This window comes from Sebastes fasciatus, chromosome 2, assembly GCF_043250625.1.
Source record: "Sebastes fasciatus isolate fSebFas1 chromosome 2, fSebFas1.pri, whole genome shotgun sequence".
NCBI classification, from domain to species: domain Eukaryota; kingdom Metazoa; phylum Chordata; class Actinopteri; order Perciformes; family Sebastidae; genus Sebastes; species Sebastes fasciatus.
This window is the reverse complement of record NC_133796.1, coordinates 12,433,484-12,457,295: the sequence shown is the minus strand read 5'-3', so window position 1 is coordinate 12,457,295 and position 23,812 is coordinate 12,433,484. Positions and strand designations below refer to the sequence as shown.

General features: G+C 42.9%; 1 long non-coding RNA gene across 2 annotated transcripts in view; it reads left to right on the top strand.

Moving 5' to 3' along the window:
- Positions 1 to 23,812, top strand: part of LOC141752297 (uncharacterized) — a 70,032-nt gene that overhangs the window by 16,859 nt on the left and 29,361 nt on the right. For both annotated transcript variants that reach the window (XR_012590204.1, XR_012590202.1), the window contains exon 2: positions 16,293 to 16,397. This is a non-coding gene — a long non-coding RNA (uncharacterized LOC141752297). The remainder of the gene's footprint in view (positions 1 to 16,292; positions 16,398 to 23,812) is intronic.

Here is a 23,812-nt window from a genome sequence, read left to right as displayed (position 1 = left end):
CTTAAACCACCTCGGCGTATTGCATTTTGCTGCAAGGAGCCAGAGTGGCTTGAGAGACTGTCGCCAAACTGAGGCGTCACAGGTTTTTTTTGTGTTTATGTATATCTAATAGGGCTGTAAATCGATTAAAATATTTAATCACAATTAATCGCATGATTATCCATAGTTAATCGCGATTAATCGAAAATGAATCACACATTTTTTATATTTTTAAAATGCACCTTAAAAGGAGTTTTGTCAAGTATTTAATACTCTTATCAACATGGGAGTGGACAATTATGCTTGCTTTATGCAAATGTATGAATATATTTACTATTGGAAATCAATAATAACACAAAACAGTGACAAATATTATCCAGAAACCCTCACAGGTACTGCATTTAGCATAAAAAATATACTCAAATCATAACAGCTGTCAGTGTGTCAGTGTGCTGACTTGACTATGACTTGCCCTATACGGCATGTGATTATCATAAAGTGACCATGTCTGTAAAGGGGAGACTCGTGGGTACCCATAGAACCCATTTTCATTCACATATCTTGAGGTCAGAGGTCAAGGGACCCCTTTGAAAATGGCCATGACAGTTTTTCCATATGACATCAGTACCAATGGATTCTTCAGGTTTTCCATTTTCACTTGATTCCAGTATCTTCACTCTAGCTTTAAAACTGAGCACGCTACAAGCTAAAAATCACAAGTTGTGATAATGCATTAAAGAAATTAGTGGCGTTAAAACAAATTTGCGTTAACATTTTATTATCGCGTTAACTTTGCCCCTAATATCTAACAAAATATTCATATTCACACAGAGTGCCTTAATGCAAAATACAACAAGCTGCTCATTCAAGATTATCATATTTTAAATCAGTGAAAATGTGCATTTTGGTTCTGATTTTTTCAAAGTAAACAGGGTGTGCATTTCCTCTTTCATATTTGACTTTAAGCCTCGCAATGAAAAATCACACCAGATGTCTGGATTCTGCTACTTTATATCCAGCCCTGTACAGTAGATCCCTCTTGTCTCTCTGCTCACACACAGACCTGATGGCCTTAGCATCTGGCCACATGGCTGAATCTCTCCATATCTCTCTCGCCCTCCCCCCCTTTCCTTTCTCCCCTTTTTCCTCTCCATTTCTGTCTGCATAATTCTGAAGCATGTAAAAGGCCTGAATGACGTTGCAGAGGCCCCGTACAATTTTATTTAAGCCATTACAGTTCCTGGGAGCGTATCGGAGGGATGGGAGGTGGAGGGGCGGGGGTGGAGGGGGGCTCAGTTCCACATGAGAGGACTTCCTCCTCAGCAGGCAGTGTTTAAAGAAGAGCAACAGGTGGCTGCTGGCAGAGGCAACCTGAGGCTAAGTGGATGTCAAAGTGGAATTGCGGCTGAATCACGGCTATTTATTTGACCCTCCTCACATCTGCACTCTTCCCCTCTGAGGAGGAAGAGATGGGAGGGGAGACGAGCAGAGGGGCGTTTTGTTCGGCTCCTCTCCCCTAGTTAATGTGGGGCTGGGGGATGTGTAAGTGAGGGGGGGGATAAGGGAAATTGTACATGGTATTAATTACAGCCTTGTGTTCACATGGCCGCTCCTGCTATGTGTTTATGTATGGAAGTAACATCATGTGCGCACAACATGAAGGGGGTCAGCGGGACGGAGGTGTTTTTCCACGTGGCGAGTGAACGCATCCTATTAATTCACTGACGGTCACATCAAGCTGCTTGACCCCCACTGAGATAAATCTAAGTCAAGTTCTTTATCAGAGAAAGGGCGGATGTGAGAAGAGGAGTTTTCTTTCCACAAACAGATCTCTGCTATTTGAAAACATTTATATTATTTAAAAAAAAATGAAATACATGTAATTGAAAATAGGCTACATAAAAATCTAAATTCATATTTGTGTCATTGAATGGGTTATAATTGTACATTTATTTAAAATGATAAATTACGAGTGCATATAATTTTCAAGTATCAATTTAAAACAGCACTACTAAATTTCTGCTTTTGTCTTTCAAGATGGATTTGCCATATTACTTCTTTGTTGTTATATATTTGGATGTATGTCTATACATCAGCAGTTATTGAGCAACGTTATCATTCATTTGGAGTCGCGTTTTAGCCACCTAGTCCAGTATTCACTCTCTTTTAGCTTTGTTTTTGGTCTACCGACTCCCGAGGGAAATATCCGGCTCTTTAGTGGCTAAATGCTCCACTATACTCACCAGCAAGTCTCTCTAACTGTGTCTGTCTGCCGTTTGGTGCTGAACAGGTAGTGTAATGTGGGTTTTTAGAGCTTTTTTGCTTTAAACATCCGCCTGCTGCGGCTGAAAACAAAACTAAGAGAGCGGTGAGAGTGAACCAAAACAATACAGTTGCGGCTGGACAGCTAAATGATGAGCAGAAACTCGCTATAAAGCTACATAAACTGAGGGGAGCTGCAGATTCAGGTGATCATTTTTTGTAGGTTCATCTCATTGTAATATGCAATATTTAACCTGCATTCACAGACCACTTTCTGAGCTAACATCCTGGCGCTAAACACCAGCCACGTCACGGCTTGTTGGCAGTGAAAGGAGAACAGTGGCCAGGTCTGGGAAGGATCCCTGCATGTCTTTCCTGTTGGCCTCAGTTTTTCCATGCTGTTATCAACCCAGCTGATAATGCGGAGCTCCGGGCTCTTTTTCTCAGGACCCACAGCACACTGCCACACATTCTGATGGCGTGACACAGACCTTCACCACAGAGCCCCCTCTGTCTGAAGCAGAGCACACTGCCAGGCCCAGGCCCGCAGCTGGTTCGCATATTGGTGAAGGACTCTGCCAGTCTGACTGCTATTATCTGAGGATGTGCATGTACGTGCCACCCTGGTTGCAGGTTTCAAGAGATTCTGAAATCGCTGATAAATGCTTTTAGATAAGCAGTGAAAAGTGGACGGACTCAGATCAGGATGGGTGGTAGGTGCAGTAATGTGGTAGGAACACTGTGACCTTCAGCTCAGAATGAATCAGTATGTTTACACATACAAATTTGACTCCGGTTTCTAGTGGCTCTCAATGTACTTACATATAGTTAAAAAAACAACAACAAATAACCAAAAAAATAAATGTTATATTTTCAAAAAAGCACTTTTTTCCCCTCCCAATATTACCTAAGTCTGTCACTACTTATTATGTGATAAAGTGTTAATTCGAAATTAATGAGTGGAATTGTATTCTAGAAATATGGGGCAAGCTATTTGTAATCACATCTAATTATATCAATATTTCCTTATTTTTTTAAATTAGTTTAATTTAGATTACAAAACAAAATGTAAATATTGTGCAGATACATTTTGACTGTCAGTAGGAAAATTCCATAACAGTATTTTTGGTCAGAAACCAGAAAAGTTTTCATCAGTTGTTTGCTTTTTTGGTAAAAAACACAACAATGGGTGATGAGTGCTACATTTTCCTGTTTATCACATAGGTTGGCATGGCAACCGATACATAACTGCACAACACATCTTGGACCAATCAGACCTCTTGGTTTAATCAGAGTACTTTGTTGAAAAACAGTCCTCGTAAAATATGTGAGGCATTACAAGACGGCACGGACAAATTATTAGCACATTATGAGTTATTAAAGGCTATAATCTGAATATTGTTCACTATATTATATAAGATTACTGGAATATAAAATTACCAAAATTAATTTAAAAAAGTCTAGGGTGTATTATTAAGGGGCAGCTCTATAGATAATAGCACATTTTGTAACTTAGTTCATTTTTAATGTATTCCATAATACTTTGTAATGTACGCTTTTCCAACATGATTATGATTAAAGAGCATTTATTCTAATATAAAAAAATTCTTTCAACTTATAATGTACTTATAATATAGGAAACTGCATCAACATTTCAGGACCTGACTTTTTTATGACAATGACAATAAATATACCAAGCAATGAGTAATAGATTATTGATTATAGGTTTTAAGTTATATATAGTATGTGTTTAATTGCTGAATTCCCAGTGCTAATGAATCATTCTCCACTGCTATGGCCCACTGCCTTCCTCCATGTGTGTAACTAAGTGGGAGGTAGCTCCCAGACTGAGGCACAGTAAAGTTTATTAAACACATCAGCTGGTTTGCAGCAGACCATTACTGAAATGCTATATTCCAGCAATGAGAGATCAACAAATAGGCCTGGGAAATAACAAGCGAGGGGGACTTCGGCCTTTTAAACCAGAGAGCATTATGCAAACTTTGAAGGAGGAATTTATTAAATCTCTTACAACAACTGAGGGGGCTCTATATTTAACTTTGCCAGAGCGCTTCGGACAAGTATCGGCTGTGGTTTCCAATTGGCTCTGAGAGCAGTCTGGTGGCTGCGAGGCAAAACTTCTGGAGTCCCCGGTTCCTAAAATGAAACAGCTGCAGAGTGTGACACAGTGAGAGCGGTGGGGCGTAGGGAGGGAGGAGGAGTTTTCATGAATGAAGCCAGTGGGAGGAGGAGGAGGAGAGAGGAAGCTAGCTCGGGGCTGAGCACTACTACGTAGGTGTGTCATTAAAAGGGTTTGGGGGGGGGCGTACAAAGTATGGGTGTGGACTCAGACATGGGTCATATAAGTTCAGTTTGATTCATAGTGGAAGAGGGGAAATGGTGTTGTTGTTTACACTGGCTCAGGGTGCACAGCAACCCACTGTGTAATTTGTAGTGTAGTTTGCACAGATCTGCCCCCAGGGAGCCATGAGAGGCTGTCCTACATCGGCTGTTCCCCCGCTGCCAGAGCCCTGCGTGTCCCGGCACTGCACAGCCGACAGAGACAGAACAGAGCACCACTTGGACCACGCAAAGGGATATTAAAGTCCGACGCTGAAATTAAACTTCAGAGTCTGACTTTAGATGAACCTCCAAAGCTATCTAGCAGCCCTCTTGCACTCGGTGCCAGAACAATATCTGTATAATTAATAACCACAGGAAGAAAGAAAGAGAGAAATACACTTTGCCAAGCCAAACCAGAGCCATGTGTATGACGGTATGGAGCGCACACACATTGTTTGGATTGGTGAGACAAAAAAAAAAATTGCACTATAAAATACTTTCTGCTGAATCTGTGGAAAATTGCAGAAAGAAGCAACACGCTCCTTGCGTCTACCTGTCCAATCAGCGCCAGGAAGCTGGGCAGGGATGGCATCCAGCTGGTGTTGGGGTGTGAGTCACAATCCCAACACAATCTGGTGGTTGTCCAATATACTTGTTTTCTATTAGTACATATATACACACCTTTATTTCAAGCAAGCTCAAGAATTTGGTAGAAATTAAAAGTTCCATTCAAAAAAGATGTGAAAACGGATAACTATGCATCACAGATATACAGTACTTTTCACATATCCTGCATTCGACTTCCTCTATATATTAACACCAATCTTTCAACCAAGCAGGAAGCTGGCAGGCATTTTTTTTGCACCTTCTGATTCCTGTAAACACACAGCTTCTCTCTGAGATGGAGCCAAACTTCAGCTTTAGCCTTACAATGCAGGTCTTCGGCGATGGTTACATCTGCATAACATCTGCCAACGGTATTTTACGGTGGCGTGAGTGCATAGTTTACATTTTTAGGATGGGTGGTCTCAGTGGTATTTTAAGTCATTATTTTTATTAACCCTGGCATTCTTTTCACCCTGCTTGATCCCCTTTTTCCTCCTTAATTTCTGTTTTTTAAGCATCTTGTTGTTTAACTCACTTGCATACCTTCTTTTTTTCTTTTAATCGCTTTAATATGTCAAAAATAATAACAAGGCTTAAGTTATACCTTTCACATGCACTGAGCTACACATGAACTTTGTCACCCTTGCCGTGTTTTACCCCGCGGAGAGATGCTTGTGCTGTTATTGTTGTTGGTGTGTGGCTATCTATCTCACACCCCTCCTCTTGATCAATATGGTGAGCCAGTGGTCATCATCACTCATTGGGAACTGACACACACAAGTGCATGTGTACGTACGTGCTCGGTCACATGCACACACACACGCCGTGGCCTTTCAAACCTCTGCGTCTCCGAGAGTAAGCAATGGCACATAACCCATAGAGCACATAATCCATCTGGCTTTGATGAATGGATTTAACATCCATTTTCAGACCCATACAATGCCCCTGTATGAATTTTATCAGCGTACAGTGACAAATAGCGGTACTGTTCTCCGCTAAGAGCCCTCATTGTTCCTCTGACTGAGAGTCATGCAGATGTCACCGCCTCGGCCAGGCTGCCCAGAGTGACTTGTTTAGAAAATATAAATGTAACGGGCTGTAGTCTGACATCATTGTCTCAACAATATAGATGCCTATTTTGTCAGCACATAATGGGTATAAATGTATGACTTGATACGATTTTGCCTGAGAATAATATCCAGGCTGTGTCTGGGGTGGTGGTGTAATTGTGTATGTGTTTTTTTTTGCAGTGGGTCTAGATCAGGTCTCATGAAATAAACTGTAAGCATTTTCTTTAAAGAGGACCTATTATGCTTATTTTCAGGTGCATATTTGTATTTGGGGTTTCTACTAGAACATGTTTACATGCTTTAATGTTCAAAAAATGCTTTACTTTTCTCATACCGGCTATGTTGCAGCTCCTCTTTTCCCCCTCTGTCTGAAATTCTCCGTTTGAGCTCCTGACCCCGCCCTTCCAAAAAACCCAGTCTGCTCTGATTGGTCAGCTGGCCCACTGTTATGACTGGTCAACTGAACGAAAACTCTTCTGACTCCGCTCCAGCTCCGCTTGAACTAGCTTTCTTTGAGGGCATACCAAACTAACCGCTAGGCAAAATGTGTTACTTAGTGACATCACCACGTTACCGAAGAAAAGGCGGGACTTCAAGTGTTTCAGGACATTCAGGAGCAGTGTTTCTCTGGGAGAGAGTAACTCCCTTTAGCGTGGACTTTGGGCTTTGTAACTTTGCTGACCTTTTACATGCACAAAAAACTATAGAAAGGAAAGGGAAAAATCACAAAGCATAATAGGACCCCTTTAGAATAAAAGATCGAAAGAATATGTCTTTGCTTGATTCGATTTTACACGCGAATTTACAGCCCCCCAAACAATCCAAAGCAACCGCACGCATGCATTTAGTTGGCATCCCCTCCGCATTCATTTGGAAAGTTGCAGAGTCAATCATGGCACCGTCTTTACTGTTACCATACCCAGAGTCCGTTGACTGTAATATCAGTAGGCTATGAAGCACTGATCAGGATGGCGCGGCTGGCTCCCGGATCTGGGTGTCCTGGCACTGAATAATGCAGCTTTTTCCTCTGGGGCCCTGTATCCTTTGGGGCCCTGTCATTGAAGATGCCCTCTCATCTCATCTCTCACTGACACATGGAAATGTTCCCCAAGTAAGAGTTTACATCACTCGGAGAGGCTCGTTGATGAGGTTTTTACAATGGCAAACGGCCTGGCCTAAGTGGCGTGCATCTCCCTCTGAGTATGTCTCCTGACTGTCCTCCTAATGACTCAGAAAATATGCACGGCGCTCCATTTATGGGCAGTAAAAACAGACATCCAGCCGCATGCTAACAGACTGTGAAGAGCGCCATAAAAACTGTCTCTGTCATATTCACTTACAGCATAGTGCAGACTGGCAGCTCAACTGGCTATCATAACATCCAGGAGGACTGTCACCGAGCTCCGCGGTGCCTCGCTGCCCATCACAAGCAGCCAAACATGAAGTAAAACAGCAGGCGTGCCCTCCCCTGCTACACAGGGTGACATGAACTAGCAGCCCCGCACATAGGAAGTGACATAAACAAGCAGGCCCCAGAGAGGAGGGCCATCAGTGGCGATGATGAGCGACTCTCTGGATGCTCCTTGACATGTGTGGCTGCAGCAGCAAGGGGTTGAAAGGGGAGAAGAGGAGGGAGGCAACGGGTGTAGGGAGGGGGGAGGTGGTGAAGGCGGGTGTTATGGCGGGGGGGTGCATGCGGTAGAACTGTGCGCACGACTGCATTATCCGGCTGATTTAGTTATGACAGCTGGTGCCCAAGAGGAACGCAGCAGTAGGGGATAGGATCGCCCGGGCTGCAGACAAATGATGATGAAGAGATCACTTTAAAGAACAATCTCCATAATATTTCATGCTCGCTCGGCAGCTCCCAGGCAGCCCGGGCTGCAAGGCTAACTGCTCTATCAATTGATTTGATTCACTGCCGGAGCTACTCCTCGCACATAGTATTTCAAATAAATGACACAGCAGATAGGAATGATATCTACATCAATATTAACCCTGAAAAGAACTAATGGATGCCGGCTGCAATTTGCGCTATATCCTGAGTAATGCATGTGAGGCAGGTGATGGAAGAGTTATAACTCAGGCTTTTCCTGTCTCCCCCCGAAGGCACAAGAGGATACAATTTGACCTACACCCACCCCACCCAACACAAATATACAAGCTACATCTTTCCTCCTCCCCAGGCAACCATTTGTTTTTGTATTTATAAAGCACATTATGGCAGACCGGGCTAAACTAAACCATCTCTCAGGCTTGTGGAACACAAAAGCAGTTTATCAGATAAATCACCCTTGACCAGTTAGCTATTAGAGCAGCCAGGAAGTGGAGCCCGGGCACGTATGGTGCTTATAATGATAGCATAGTTGCCTTTTATTAATGCGCGGACATGATGCATGCTCCTGTGTCGCGGTGGTTTAACATGGCTCAGCACTCTTTAACCTGATCCCACTTACTAACCTGCAGTATTATGAATTCAGATCAGGTACAAGGATAGATATACAGATTATTCCTGATAAAAAGACCACAGTGGCTTTCCATACAGGGGTCATGACTTTTAGAAAGAGGTAGAATGCTTGTATGATTTATCTTTATGGTCATTGGATATAAAAACTGCTCCTCCCAATGTGTAGTCAACTATTTTAATTGAATTCTTTTTCATAAATTTTTTATTTACTGCAGATTAATTGTATTTCAAGTAGCACAAAAACAACACAGCATACATGTCACATCTTAAAATACCTATTGGTCAGATCGGGTGTTCTTACTCGTTGCTCTGAGATGCATTTAGGTGGCAACGCTTGCGTAAACGCGATGCCAGAACATTCATTAGCCAAGATGATGTTCACTGAGTAGCTACTGATCACTCCTGTCCCTGATATCTGACCCCTGCCCTAGTAAGAAGAGACTTCAACCACACACACCCACATACACACACACACAGACAGTGGGAGGTTTGTGGCTTGCCGATAAGGTGGTGATTAATCACAGTGCTGATGAGAGTGTGTAGGGTTTCCATCAGTGATGCTTAATGAATGTCGTAATAATACGAGCATCTCTGATTGCGCGGGTCAGCGAGTGGTGTGTGTGTGTGTATGCGTAGGGAGGGTGAGGTTTATGTGTGTGCATTTGGGGGTTAGGGGGGGATGCAGGAGGAGGGAGACCCCCACCGCTGAGCAGTCTGCTAATGAGTCCACCAGAGACCCACCCAATACCTTTGATTGTGATGCCATGGAAGAGAAGGGAGCAGTGCAATCTTTAGCTGGATTAAGTATCTCTTAAGGAGATCTACTTTCAGCCACAATGTTATCAACCCTTGAGTGTGTATTAATTAAGCCTATTGCAGAGGCGAAGCGGACGAATTTGCAGTATTCCCTCTACTCCCCTGCACACGCACATGCGCACACACACGCAAAAAAAAGTGCATCTAATAGCCTCTTGCAGAAATTCAGTCCCACGCAAACACAAACCTCCTGTGCTGTGTAACAATGCAGTTTCTTTTAAAGAGGAAAACATGTTTAAAGTCAAGCTACACCTCCGTCTACATGTTCCAGCATGTTGTTGCACTCTTTAATTTGACACCCCATTACATCCCCATCTACATGTTACATCCACACATCTGCATGCATGTTTAGGTATTGTATACATCATCCTGTTCTCATTAGCAGGGCTTTTGATATGAAGTGATGCATTATCTACGCACCAGGCAACAGTTGATTGACTGTGGGCCGGTAATACTGTTTAGCCCCACTTAGTGCAGCCTGGCTTTGATGTAAGTACATATTTCCTGGTGAAGGGGCTGTTATAATTTCAAACATTCACTGACTCATCATATGGAGGGCTGACATTGTTGCGGTTCACTTGCTGTTTTTTATCTCTTACATGTGTTTCCTGGACGCGAAATCCACTGTTTTTCCTCTTCCCTGCAAGTCATCAAGAAAACGCCTGCAGGTATATTGTTTACCTTGTTGTCCTGTGTGGCTAAAACCCTTCAGCGTATACTAGCGGAAGGTATTGCACAAAGCATTGATATTCAATCCCACCCCTCCGCCCCCCATCTCCATCATAACCCGGATGTTTAAGAAGCATGTCCAACTGGTATGTTTTGACTTGGTTTAAGTGGTGTTTAATGACAGTGGACTGGCTGGTCTGTTCCGGAGCTGTGTTAAGAGTTTCTAATCAAACGTTCTGCTCCATCAATAATGCAGCGCCTTGGATCCCATGGAGGACTTAATTGTGGGTGTAGGGCTGATAGGGAGAGCCTTGGCTAGGGGTGTCTCGTTGCACTCTTTAATTAGAGACCCCCGTCATGTCAAGAGCAGGAGCTCTGGGTGTTTACTATGCAGCAACGTGCCCAGCACTACTTTGGCAAGAACCCTACTGTAACCGTGCCATCAGCTACCGCTCATAGCTGGCTCTGCCTGGTAGAGAGAACGAGGTGGGCGGAGGGAGAGAGAGAGAGAGAGAGAGAGAGAGAGAGAGAGAGAGAGAGAGAGAGAGAGAGGAGACAGAGAGGAAAGTAAGGAAGGACAGAGAGAGTGAACACATATTTTCTTGCTAGGGCTAGTTGGGGGCTTAATTATTTATTGGCGAGACTGGAATTTGTTGTACAAAACTGTAGACAAGATTGTTTGATGATGAAACTGCATTTTTATCTCTCTGCAAGCCTGAATAACAGTTAACAGCCTAAATATACTGTATCTCTTGTGACATGAGCAACATGAACTCACCCGAGTGATTCCATAGCATAGAAAGTTGAAGGCATAGAGGGCAATTCGGGGCGCTATTTGGCCAGATCAACTAGACATTGGGAGAAAGAGTAGTCTAATTAAGGAAATTAAAAGTGGTGTGAAACAGCCTCAATTCTTAGACTATGACTAAACTAGTTAGATTATATATTTTTTAAACTCACCCGAAAATGTAGTAAGAGTAAATCTAATTTAACTGTGTAATATTTTTTACTTTCAAACTAGCACTGACATGAAAAAGTCATCTCTTTATTTTTCGGACTTCTCTGACTCCTCATGACGGAAAAATTGTAAAATCCCCCCAAAATCACACCCTTCCCTATCCCTTTACCCCTTCCATTAAAGCTGGCAATACTGCTATGTAACACTATCATTATAAGAACAGCAAGTCATCCATTAAAAGTATTTCGAGTAAAAGTAAAAGTAAAGAAGAAGAAGAATTACTTCATGAATCCAATTGAATTATATTTTTTTCACTCCATGGTGATTACACACATAGGCCTGAAATACACACATTATCATGTAGTTGGAGAGATATTAGGGTGATGGAGATGCCCATTGTCAGGTGCCAGGGTAGCAGATAGGGTAATAGTATACGTATTAGTATATTGGTAAAAGTATTACTTATATAATGCAATTAAAAGTAAATACAGTGCATTCATTCAAATGAAGTCTTTCAGATAGCTTCATTAATGATGCATTCACTATTAAAAAGCATTCAATTGTTGTTGTTGTTGGCCCAGATGGCTAGTGCTGGTCCAACTCCATACTGTTTGGTAGCAAATCTGAGACAGATGATTCTGCATGCATAGAAACTTGGAAGTATGGATAAACGTAGCTAAGTAAAAAAAAGAAATAAAAAAAAAAGTAGTATTTCCCTCTGAAATCCTGTGAAGTAGACAAGTACTGTTCATCAGAGTGAGTATCATGTTTGTTCATTATGCATTCTTGTCTTCTTTCTTTGAACAATATTAAACACAACAGTGATAAACTGAGAAAATGAAGGAGGGGAAGATAAAAATATTAAAACAAAAATGTTCCACGGAGCAATACCTCAGATATCTCTCCCTCTGAGGGTGTCAGGCCCAGATGTGTTTCTTTTTTTTCTGTCAGTCATGGTTATTAGAGCAATTATCGATAAGAAGCAAATATTCCTTTTCTGGAGTCTCAGCTTCATGTTTTTTATAAAATCAATACGCCCCCTGGTCCTTATCTTCCATCCAAAAGAAAAATGACGGAACAAATTTGGTGTATGATGGATGACGGTGCCTTTATGTGGCTCATGTAATGGAGCTGACGATAAGGAGTCGAGTGGACTTCCAATTAGGAAGCTTCTCCTATAGCGATATGGATTAACGTGTTGTTTGAAACGGTGACCATTGAATTGGCAATTTGACGCCACTGAAATGAGTGACAGAAAAATTGGGAGCAAAATGAGGGCAATGGGATGAGTGAGTATGAGTCCGTCACTTTTAATTTGTCGTACACTGAAACGTGACCTGATTTTAGCTGACCTGACATTCTGGTGAAATGCATGCCTTTCTCAGTGAGAAAATTAAAACTACCAATTACATAATTTGTGCGATGTATGTCGGCCCAAATCCTCTCACATTTGACCTGATGGCTGTAGACGCTGTGATCCATCTTAATGTTTGCGAGCGGTAAAGTGGTCAAGATGGAGAGCTGCAGAAGAAGATATCATTCAGTGTCTAATCATTCTATCAAGCCACGACGTTGCCTTGTGTTTGTGAGGCGTTGGAGGTGGAGGGAGACCCCGGCCAACATCAGGTGTCACACTCAGCGCCAATGAATGGACAATGGCTATCCATCAATCTTCCATGCCAGCTTGTCTCGTGGCCTGAAACCAACTACAATGTCCATCTCAAAGCAATTTGATCCCCTCAGTTGACTCATTCATCAGCCTGACCTCATTTGCAATCCAGACCGGTTTCCTAAAGAGAGGAGAGTTGGATTCAACGGAGAGGATGGGTGCGAAATATTGAATTTTAGGGAACCAACAACCAGTCGTCCAAAATATTGCTCGGAGCACAGTAGGTGAGCGATGGTCTTTATCTCGGTACCGTTGTGGCTCATTTATTTAGTTGATGGATTGTTTATCAGTCAGCCCGAACAGACGTGCGTGTGAGTAGCTGGAGGGAAGTTTAGAGGGGTTTTACTCGGCGGCGGCGCTGTAGCACAACCATGTACATCGCCTTCAGCCAACTGACCTCGTCGGGTCATCAGGACTTAAGTAAGAGTGAAAGTCGCTTTAAATGGAGCGAGGCTCCCAGGGACCCAGCCTTAGCCGAGCAGCTGCTGCCGGCCGTTGACTATTACTTTTCCAGGGGCTGACTTTGATGTTTTAACAATCCATACATATTGATTCAGACTGATAATAAACAATTTGATTAGCCTCTTTCTATAGGCTGTCATTTCAATCACTTTCAGAGCTTCGATGGAGTGGAAGTGAGGGGCTGTGGACGGAGGGAGGGATGAGGGGAGGGCGACATGGAGATGGAGAGAAGCCAAAGCTGAAAGAGAAGGGTGGAGGGCTAGGGCCCCCTCCTCAGACAGAAAAAGGAATCCAGCCCTGATTAGGCCTCTGCCTTTGGTGAATTGGACAAGACAGCTGAGCTGCCAGGTTATTAACTCCCTCAGAAAATTCTCAGCCCTCTCTCAGGCCAGCCTGAATACTGCGATCTGGATCGATAAGCAATCTCCGGTGTGTACCAAATGCCTGCTGGATTCATTTGTCTCCCAGCACCCTCTCCCTCCGCTGGACAATACACCTGCACAACTGAGCCCCCCCTCCTGCCTCTCCTCTTCCCTTCCCTCCTTTCCTGAGTGCTGTTCTCCCTCTCTCTCCTCTCCCGCCTCCCTCCTTCCTCACCTCTCTCACGTTCACTCACTGGAGTCTCTGTCACTTTTTAAATAATGACCCTGGGGCTGAAGGAACAACTGCCTACCTCTATTTCATCACGGTGAGACCCTCTCCTGCAGGCCTGGGTGACCAAGCTGTCTAAGGGGAGAGAGTGCGGGGGAGAGAGACGGAGAGACTGAAACAGAGAGAGAGAGAGAGAGAGAGAGAGAGGAGCAGTAGAGGGGGTTTGCCCACGGCAATGGGGAAGGTGGGGGCCACGGCTGCATCCTGACTGACAGCACAGATGTCACCATCAGAGCTCAATCTGAGCATATCAATGACCAGCCCGTGGCAACTTTATAGTAAACATGAAAACATACAAAGTAGCTGTTGTTATGGTTGATATCATACAGACAGAATAAACATCTGGCAGATACCCATTAGGTGACGCCGTGCATTAAGAATCAACCATGCTTCCTGTCTATTATTGAGCTGTTTTGTGCTGCCAGTGTGGGAGTTTGTTGATTCTGGTGAGAATATGTAGCTCCTCAGAGGAAACCCTCTGCACTGTGCTGAGAACTGAACCATATACTTTAAATGTGCCGAGGTTCAGAGTTGCCAATATTGTCCATTTCTATCACACATTTAGTTCTCAGAGAAAGCAGCTTCGCTCATACTCAAAGCACTCAAAGCAAGCGTTTCTTTGTGGAGGGGAAAAGATGGATTTACATAGTGATTGTGTTTGCTGATTTGGCAGGGCTTCAGCTGATAACTTTTAGTGATTCGCTGCGGCATTGATCTCCCAGATGGATTTATTGACGGGGGTGGGTGTCCGAAGGCGGGGGTTGAGTTGGTGGGAGAGGAGGAGGAGGAGGAGGAGGCGAGGGGGGTGCTGCTGAGGTGATATGAGGAGAAAACAGTAGATAGCCACTCGAGCGAGGTGGACAGTGGATGAGCTTGATGTTACCTGCCTTTACTTGTCGGCAGTGTTACTCCCCCAAAGGAGTCAAAAGCCATGCTGTTTCTCATAGCTCATTTCTGTGGTTGGTCTTTTCTATTGTCTTTCTATTGTCTCTGCGTGGCTGCAGAGTTGCGACCCCAGAGGGAATTGTCTGTCAGCATACAATAAAGGCGAGGCCTGCGACCGAGGACTCCATTTCTCAGGGCTAATTGTCAGAGACAATGAAAACGCAGCCTATGAGGGATAAACCTGGCGGATGTTTAGATTTTCTTATCACTGTAATCTCTCCGCAAAATCAAACTGGAGACAGAAAAAAACTGGTGAGGGAAATGCAGTTATTAAAAGGAGTTCCTTAAATATTTGAGAGGACTTTACTGTAGCAGAGAGAAAAACACTCATCACGCAGGGTGCTGTTTGTAAGCAGGGATGTGAGACAGACCAAACAGGAAGTGCTTCAAAAAAATTTTGTTGGGAGTTTTTAATCAGTCAAAGATGGCTTACTCATCAGGGGTTGATTGTAACGGAACAGTTTTGTTTCATAATGTTTTCTTCCTTTGAAAGATCACAGGCTGCGATATCATCAAAGAAAATTTGTAATAATGTAATTCGTCTGAAAAACATGATCTTTTGATTGGTATAATTGCAGTCCTGCGTAACCACAGCATTGTCCCTGCCATGTGATGAGTCCGATTCCCAAGCAAGCACATTTCATCTAATAATGTTGTCTAATGTACAAACTGGTGCCGTCAGTGAATACAGCCAGCTTTGTACCTTTATCAACCATTTTAACCTCCTCTGTAACTCTATCCCGGCAAGCACTTTTTCATTAGCGACTTTTCCCCCCCCGTTTCTTTTGAAGGTCATGTGTAATGTGGAATCTATAAAATTCTCAATGAAGAAAGTTATTTGAATTCTTAGATTTTAATGGCTGAGCTTAAAAATCCCCATTTCAGACCTGCAGTTTTAAAATGATCCTACAGTGTGTATGTCAGCAGATGAAATTACCGAGGGTAGCTGCTCTCACGCCATGCTTCTCTCTTTCTCTGTCTCTCTCTCACACACACACTTACAGCATGCTCACACACACCTCATACATTTACTTCATATTTTTTGCATTCTGTTATATCACATTTTGCAAAAAGCTCACTTCTCTATGGATACAAAGTACCCTATCAGTCGCATTTGGTGGATAAATAAACCTTTCTGTTTGGAAAATGTATTCATTGCCAATAATCTTCAATCTCTCTGCTTTACTCTCTTCTTTGAAAGTTTGTTGTTTGACTCTTTTGAGCAGTTACATTGATTAATTTTCTCATTCAATATCGCAAACAGGCTGTAAAACATATTATTTTTACATATTTACATTACTTGTAAAAATGGTGGATATCATCATGAAAATGTATCACAAGGAAGTACAATAAAGTATTTCTGATTCTGATTTATGTCTTGTGTTCTTCTGTCAGGTGCTGAGAGTCTTGATCCCTGTGGTTACCCTGGATGAGGAAAACTCCCTCCCTCCCCCTCCCTCTCATTGTCCCCTCCTGACAGTGACGGTAATGTGTGAGTAGGTGAGTCGCCCTCAGGGCTCTGTACATCCACGTCCACCTCAATATAAATCAGCACTTGTCATCACAGGCTCATATCACACGCACCGATCCCCCGTCCCCTCCACAAACGTGCAGATTCCGCCTTGTTATTTCGATACCGTCCGAGACGCCAGTGGCCAGAGCATTAAACCTGTCCAGTGTCTCCCTCTCTGTGTCGCTTTGTTTTCTCCCTCCCAGACCTGTAGGTGCTCCCGCATGGTGAAGTTAAACAGATGTGACTGCATTAGATTCAGCCCCGGACAGCAGCACACCTCTGCTGCCCTGAATGCATTCTATAATTATCCGCCACACCTTGTAACAGGAAGTCAGCTCATGTCAAAAGTGCAAGTGAAAGCTAGGGTCACTGTCAGGAAAATGAGCCTGATGGTGACAAGAGCCAAAGCAGCCGCAGAGGAGTGAAATAAGATTTAGATAGCATTGCCGGAAACATGCAGTCTGACTGCAACAGTGGCTTCACTTCAGCTACCGAATGTTGAATTTTTACGGTAAATGTATGTCTGGAACTGATTCTGATTCTGACATCACCTGTGATGCTCTTCAAAGATGAGATGCTAACATCACATTAATGAATGGTAACATTACACTTCCGGGCAACAACATTCGTGAGTCATTTGTATGCCACGCAACAAAACTGTGGTAATGTCTGCAGTTAGGTTTAGGCAACAAAACCACTTTGTTGCTGAAAACAAACAACAAAATCAAGTCATATCTGTACGTAAACAACATAACCTAGTACAAAAATCACATCACAAATGTCACTAAAAAACGTAACAAATGTCACTAGTGTAACATACAAAAAAAAACACAAGTCTTGAACACCGGTCTCCTGGTTAAAAGTCTTGTGTTTGTTGGACCCATCAACCTCCCCATCCGCCCGCAATAAGCGTAGCATATTCACACGGATGCGTTTACATTGCAGTCAGTAGGCTACAAACTACATGGTGTACAAATGACACAGCAAAAGCAAGGAAGTCATACGACTTTTCGTGCGAAGGGGCTGGATGCCCCTTTGCATCTATTGAAGCCCGTACGACAGACAAATTTAAGCGGGCATTTCCTGTTTTGATCTGACCTACAGAGTTCACTGTTAAAAACTGATTTGATATAACTCTGTTCATCATGGTGCAATGCACAATATACAGTCGGCTGAGTACAGTTACACTATTAATACATGTGATTGTGCTTGGAACTTGCTGGTGGAAAAATATGCATCTGTGAATGTGGGAATCCATTTTTTGATAAAGAGCTCAGTCAGATGTCCTGGGACTGTAAAAAAACAATGTCCTCCGGTGGGAGGCATACATTTTGACATTTACTGCACTGTATGGATTGAATCGATTTGAGTACAGCTAATTTCAAAATAAAGACCCAATACATTCAATAAATTCCAGTCTGTTGTATTGGACTGCTTATATAAACATCATCAAGATTCACGTGATGCCTCAGAGATTATTTGATGGAGAAGGAGCAGCTGCCTTGGCCTGGATTCATCCAGCCACTCTGGCCGTGGCCACTGATTGATTTTTAAGTTAGGAAGAGGCAATCAGTAAATACCACCCAATCAGTGGCCAAGAACATAGAAAAGATTAGACAATTTGAGGTAATCAATGAAAATATTCTCTGATTTGTAGGCGCTCAATTACTGCCATAAATCAAGCATCATAGCACGCAAGTTACTTAGCAATAAAACAAAGACCAGCGACAGGCAAACTATAAGAGATGAATTAAAGGTCCGGGGGAGGAAGTGCCGACTGGCGTGGTAATGAGACAGAATTACAGGCCTCCGATTCCGGCCTGCTTCCCTTGCAGAAGCTGTCAACAACTAATGGGCTGCAGCGGGAGCTGCTATCAGTCATCCTGCTTCCTGTCCACATATTTACTCACTTATTTATCGCCTTGATGTAATATCATCATTTTTAATGTTAAACACCCTCCACTCCCAACAAACACAGACTCCTTCTTCAGAGGACAGGATATGGATACAGACAGGATATTGCCCTTGGTAAGTCGACATGAATTTACATTTGAGAAGGCAGCCTCAGATTCTGCTACTGCGTCTTGATAAACAAACGTGATACTGTGTCAAATTGGGTGACTTCTAGTTTTTGTTTCCAGTAAGGTGAGAGGTTGTTTCATCAGATTGTATCTGGCGTGGAGACATCAGAACTCAAGGCAGGGCAGGCAGCCTTGTGGTTTGAAGGGTAATCACATAACCAACAGGTCACAATATGTGTCCATCAGCTGGATGTCCCACATAAGCCTGCAAGTAAAAGACTGACTCCCTACCTGCTCCATCATTGTAAGGTGCTCTCGTTAAGACTGTGTACCTGAACTGTAGACCGTCAACTCCTCGTGTTTCTGTGCCCCCTTGTCTTCATGTAGGATGTTCCCACTTAGGACGTTGGAGCTTCATGCTTTCTTGGCAGGGAGTCGAAGCCCCCGTGCTCAGCCTTAATGGACTGACTAGACAGATGATCCTGACAGCGACCCGCGCAAGTGCTTTTGATTCTATCATCCGCCATGGGGTCGGGCTGCTTTATCAGAGGAATTACCTAAAGTGCCTCTTATTTCATCATCCAGAATGTCAACGAGACGGCATTCTTTTAATTTATACACACCTCAAACAATCACCGCATCATACATCACACGACCGGCCCTGAAAAATCATTGCTAGGAGCCCAGGCCAGGTGCAGAGTCATTAACCTACGCCGTGGTTTTGAGAGCAAGGTCATTATAGAACGCTCCTACAACGTTTGTCTGAGAGCGGCTTTTGTTACTTGACCCTCTCCTTTATAACACTATCTGCACAGACAGAAGCATGCATCGATAAACTCATTTCCTCCTCCCCTGGGCAGCTACGAAGGGTCAAGGGATGTATTTTTCAACTATAACCCACCTCAGTTCAGTATCACACCTCTTTAATAGTTAACTGAATTATAGAGACTCTTTTTTTCATCAAGACTTCCTCAAGAGTTATTTCCTGAAGTGCAGTCGGCTTTGATATCTACAGCCTTTTTCATGTCAAAGCTGATTCCACACTGTCTTCAAGAGTTCATCTCTTAGGAGAATACGGTATGAGGCATAGGAAATATATCATATGGAAATAATTCTTTGCTGCAGCCCGCTTGGAGTAGCAAGTTGGGATTTGCAGTAGGTGAGAGTTGTAGGTAAGTTTTCAGTCATGTAAAAGTATACAAAAGTTGGCACTTTTTCAAAAAATCCAGTTCTTACAAATTAAAACTATAGACTGTATAATATATAGATGGACGACGCGTCTCTATGTTTTGGCCTCACTTTTGGGGAGCTTTTATGTTGTCCATCTTTATAGTCTATGGTTCAAACTAACTTAATAAATTCAAATTGATTCAAACACAATCCACAACATTTTCTAATGTCCAGCCAGACAAAGAGAGGGGGAGGATATTAACAAAGTGTAATGCCAATAAAATATACCTGTATAACTTGTGGAATGTTGTTCTTAGCCCGCTATAGTCACGTTAGCTCCTAAAGTTTAGGCCTCCCACAGTTTCTCCCTGATCTTCTGTATTTTTTCCCCCAACAAGTTTTGCCGGCGCAATCTGGTTCCTTTCATGCGCAGTGACTCCGCCGCCTCACTTTAGTGACCAGCTAACTTTATAAGGCAGTTGTGTTTTATAAAATACGCAGACAGATTTTGAGTTAGTTCTACCCCACCGCAGTGTTGTGTAACGGCCAATAAGAGAAGACTGTTTAGGTATGCTCCTATTTGTGAAATTACATTTAAATCTGAAGAGGAGCATTGCTTGAAAGATCATCAAGTTGAATTACTTTGGAAAAAGTCAGAATCAGAACAAATTGTGATCACTTAATACTAGGGCTGTCAAATATTGTACAGAAACCCTCACATGTACTGCATTTAGCATAAAAAATATGCTCAAATCATAATGTGGCAAACTCAAGTCCAACAGGCAACAACAGCTGTCAGTGTGTCAGTGCGCTGACTTGACTATGACTTGCCCCAAACTGCTTGTGATTATCATAAAGTGGGCATGTCTGTAAAGGGGAGACTCGTGGGTACCCATAGAACCCATTTTCAAGTTAAGGGACCCCTTTGAAAATGGTCATGACAGTTTTTCCTCGCTAAAATATAGCGTTTATCATGACATGTGCCAATGGATTCCATAGGTTTTTCTAGTTTCATATGATGCCAGTATCTTCCCTCTAGCTTTAAAACTGAGCCCGCTACAACCTCCGAAAGATCGGCTGCGTTAATGCGTAAATTAGTGGCGTTAAAACAAATGTGCGTTATTATTGCATTAACTTTGACAGAACTACTTAATACATGTGAATTTTGCACGATGACATTGAAGAGGTGTACTGACACAAACATACAAGGAACAAAGACAGCAGGACCTCACATATAGTGCAGACGGATAGTGCAAGAGAAACCCTATGACATGTGAAGTAATCGTGTGGGTAGAGGCATGTGCTGGTACAGTACTGACTCCTCTGACTTTGCTTACCCTTGGAAAGCTTTCGGCGCCCTATGATCCAACATCTGAAGAGCTGATAAAAACCCTTCAGTTGCCTCAAAGCAGCTGCGAGGCTTAACATTGTCAAAAAGGGTTTTTTATTTCCCTACCGTTTCGACCTCCTGTGTATATTTTATTGAGCTGTTCTCATCCCACAGCGGTGCGCGGCAGCCATAAGCTGCCGAAAATGTATTTCGAAGCTCATTAACACAGGACGTGCATGCTTGGAACATGTAGCATCCCTTTGCAGAGACACTTGTGAAAGAGTGCGAAGGCGATGGCGGGGAGCTCAGAAATCGTTGTTTTTGATATTCAGTGAGCTTTTCATCTTTTTTTTTTCTGCTGCAACACCACATGAGAGGATTAGGGAAGTTAATGAATTATCCTCACAGGGGCCAAGACAGTATGTGCAAGCTGCACTATCCCACGTCTCATAACATGGAGCTGTTTGAATTTATTGAACTGTGGGCTGAATTTTCCCACACTGATCTGACCCAGTTCAAGATTATACCTAGTCCCCTTTCTCTGTAATCAAGATGACAATGTGAAAGTCTTTGTAATCTTTGTAAGTCAGAAATATCATTGAACTTAACCCCAAAGTGAAAGTCGACTGAATGGTGTAATGTTCACAGTGGCCTCGCTATACCAGTTGCTAGATATCTCCAACAGTTTCTGTGATCAAATCAAGGCTTTAAAGTGTGTCTGTGTGTGTGTTGGAGGGTCTGGAGTCGGTGGATCCCCTGGGCAGCTAATGTCTGAGATTGTATGCTCCTGAACTTCTGTTAAGTGAAAACAGTCCACAAAAGTGAAATATCACTTTAAGATGTCGCCTCTCGCCATTGGCGTCTGTTTGCTCAACCCCCAGAGGCAGCCCAGTATCAAATGCACCAGCACAAATGATAATAACACAGCAAGACCTTTCTATTTTTCCAAATTAGGTTGAGCCTCAGATCAGTGCCCTTGAGGCCAGCACAAAGGCTCTAATTCTTCCCTGAAGATTTTTCCCTTCAGTTTTCTATCATATAAAGTAAATATCAAAAATGTGATTTGAATCCTGGAAAAAATTAAAGCTGAAGGGCGCCAGAAGGAGGAACAGTGTAGCGCGGCGGCTGACAACACACCAGCTCGCTCGCCTCTCTTTTACAGGCATCGATTGAGTCTGTTTAGCTCACTGTCAGATGGCTGCACTGCGAGGCAAACCCTGGAGAGGCTGTGCCCAGAGTCACTGAGCGGCAGACCAAACTGCCCCAGGGGTTAATTGAAGTCCCTCGAGTGACTCAAGTGCCCTCTCTTTAATGGGCCAACCCATAAAATGTTGGATTTCTGAACCGCAATGGGAAAAAATGTATCCTCTTATGGGCCTTTTTTCTCATCGTTCCCGTCCTTGAGAGGAGGACTCGGATGTGGCCGGACTTGAAAACACTTCACTTCCGAACTTGAATAACAAAAGAAACATCTTGAACAGGGTTAGGCTGATAATAATATGGCTGTGCCTTGTTTCCTGTGATTTTTTTTTTTTTTTTGCTTTAACCACAAGTATCTCTGTACTAAGGCCAAGTGGATGGTGCTCACTTAAAGGTTAGAGGAGAGGCTTGTGAGAACGGCTAAATACCTGGGTAGCCTGGGAAAATCATGGTGAAACTTGACCTGGACATAATATTTTAACCATTTAGTTATTGTGCTTGTTTCCTTTCTTTCTGAGACTTAAATGAGCTGGAACGCAATTAGCCTAGCTCACAGATACCCTGCCTCTGTCCAAAGTTAAAAAGTAGTCTACCAGCACCTCTAAAGCTTGCCAACACGTTGTATCTCATTTGTTTAATCCATTCACAAACAGAAATATAAAACCGACAATTTGTGGTTTTAGGGGGAACCTCGTGCTGTTACTAATTTTTCACAAGCAACAGTCGGGTGCAGTCGTGTCATCCCCGTGAGGTTTCCACACAATTAGCGTTATTGACCTTTTGCAGCCAGCTCCTTTTTTTATTGTTTGTTCCATTTCCAGTTTTGGAGCTAGAGACCATTTCAACGGAATTGCATTGCTAGGCAACAGCTTGAGTCCATGTTTACTTCCAGTCAACTAATGTCTTTCACATACACTGCAACAGGAAATAAACTGGGACACATTTGTAATGTTTACAAAACTATTTGATTTGTGTAAACAGACACTTTTTTTTCATGATGCTCAGCACGACTTTCAACAACATATTTTTCATGCGTTTTCCTACGAATGTCCAGCAACTTGTGACGCACGTGTCAATTTCCGCTGCAGTCTTTTCAAAATAAAACTTCTTAGTCAGGTTTAGGAAAAGATCAACTTGGTTAGGCTTAGGCAACAAAACTACTTGTTTAGGTTTAGGAAAAGATTGTGGTTTGGGTTAAAATAACAATGGAAGTGCTGTAATTTAAATACAGAAGTTAGATGACAAATCAACTTTGACTTGTGGTTTCACACGGGACATGAACACCGGTCTACTGTACGAAAGTCCAGTGTTTTTTGACCCACCCATCCACCCAGATCTCCTCCCTACATGGCGTTCGCTGCTCTCTATTGCCGGTTCACAATTACGTGAATTATATACAAATTGATTTTGTGCTGACCATCACGAAAAAAAATTTAAATTTGTGTGTACATGAATTAATACATTAAACTTCATGACTATTTCACAAGCTGCTGTGCGACTGGCCTGGATGTAAACACACCTCCACATTTTTGAGGAGGTGGCCTGACAACTCCACAGATCTTTGGCTCAAAGTTGCCTAAGGGACACTAGCTCAACTAGCTCAACTAAAGTTATCTTTATGTTGCAGCAGCAGCTTGATGTTTTATGGTGAAACATTTCAAGAGCACTGATGTTTAACTTA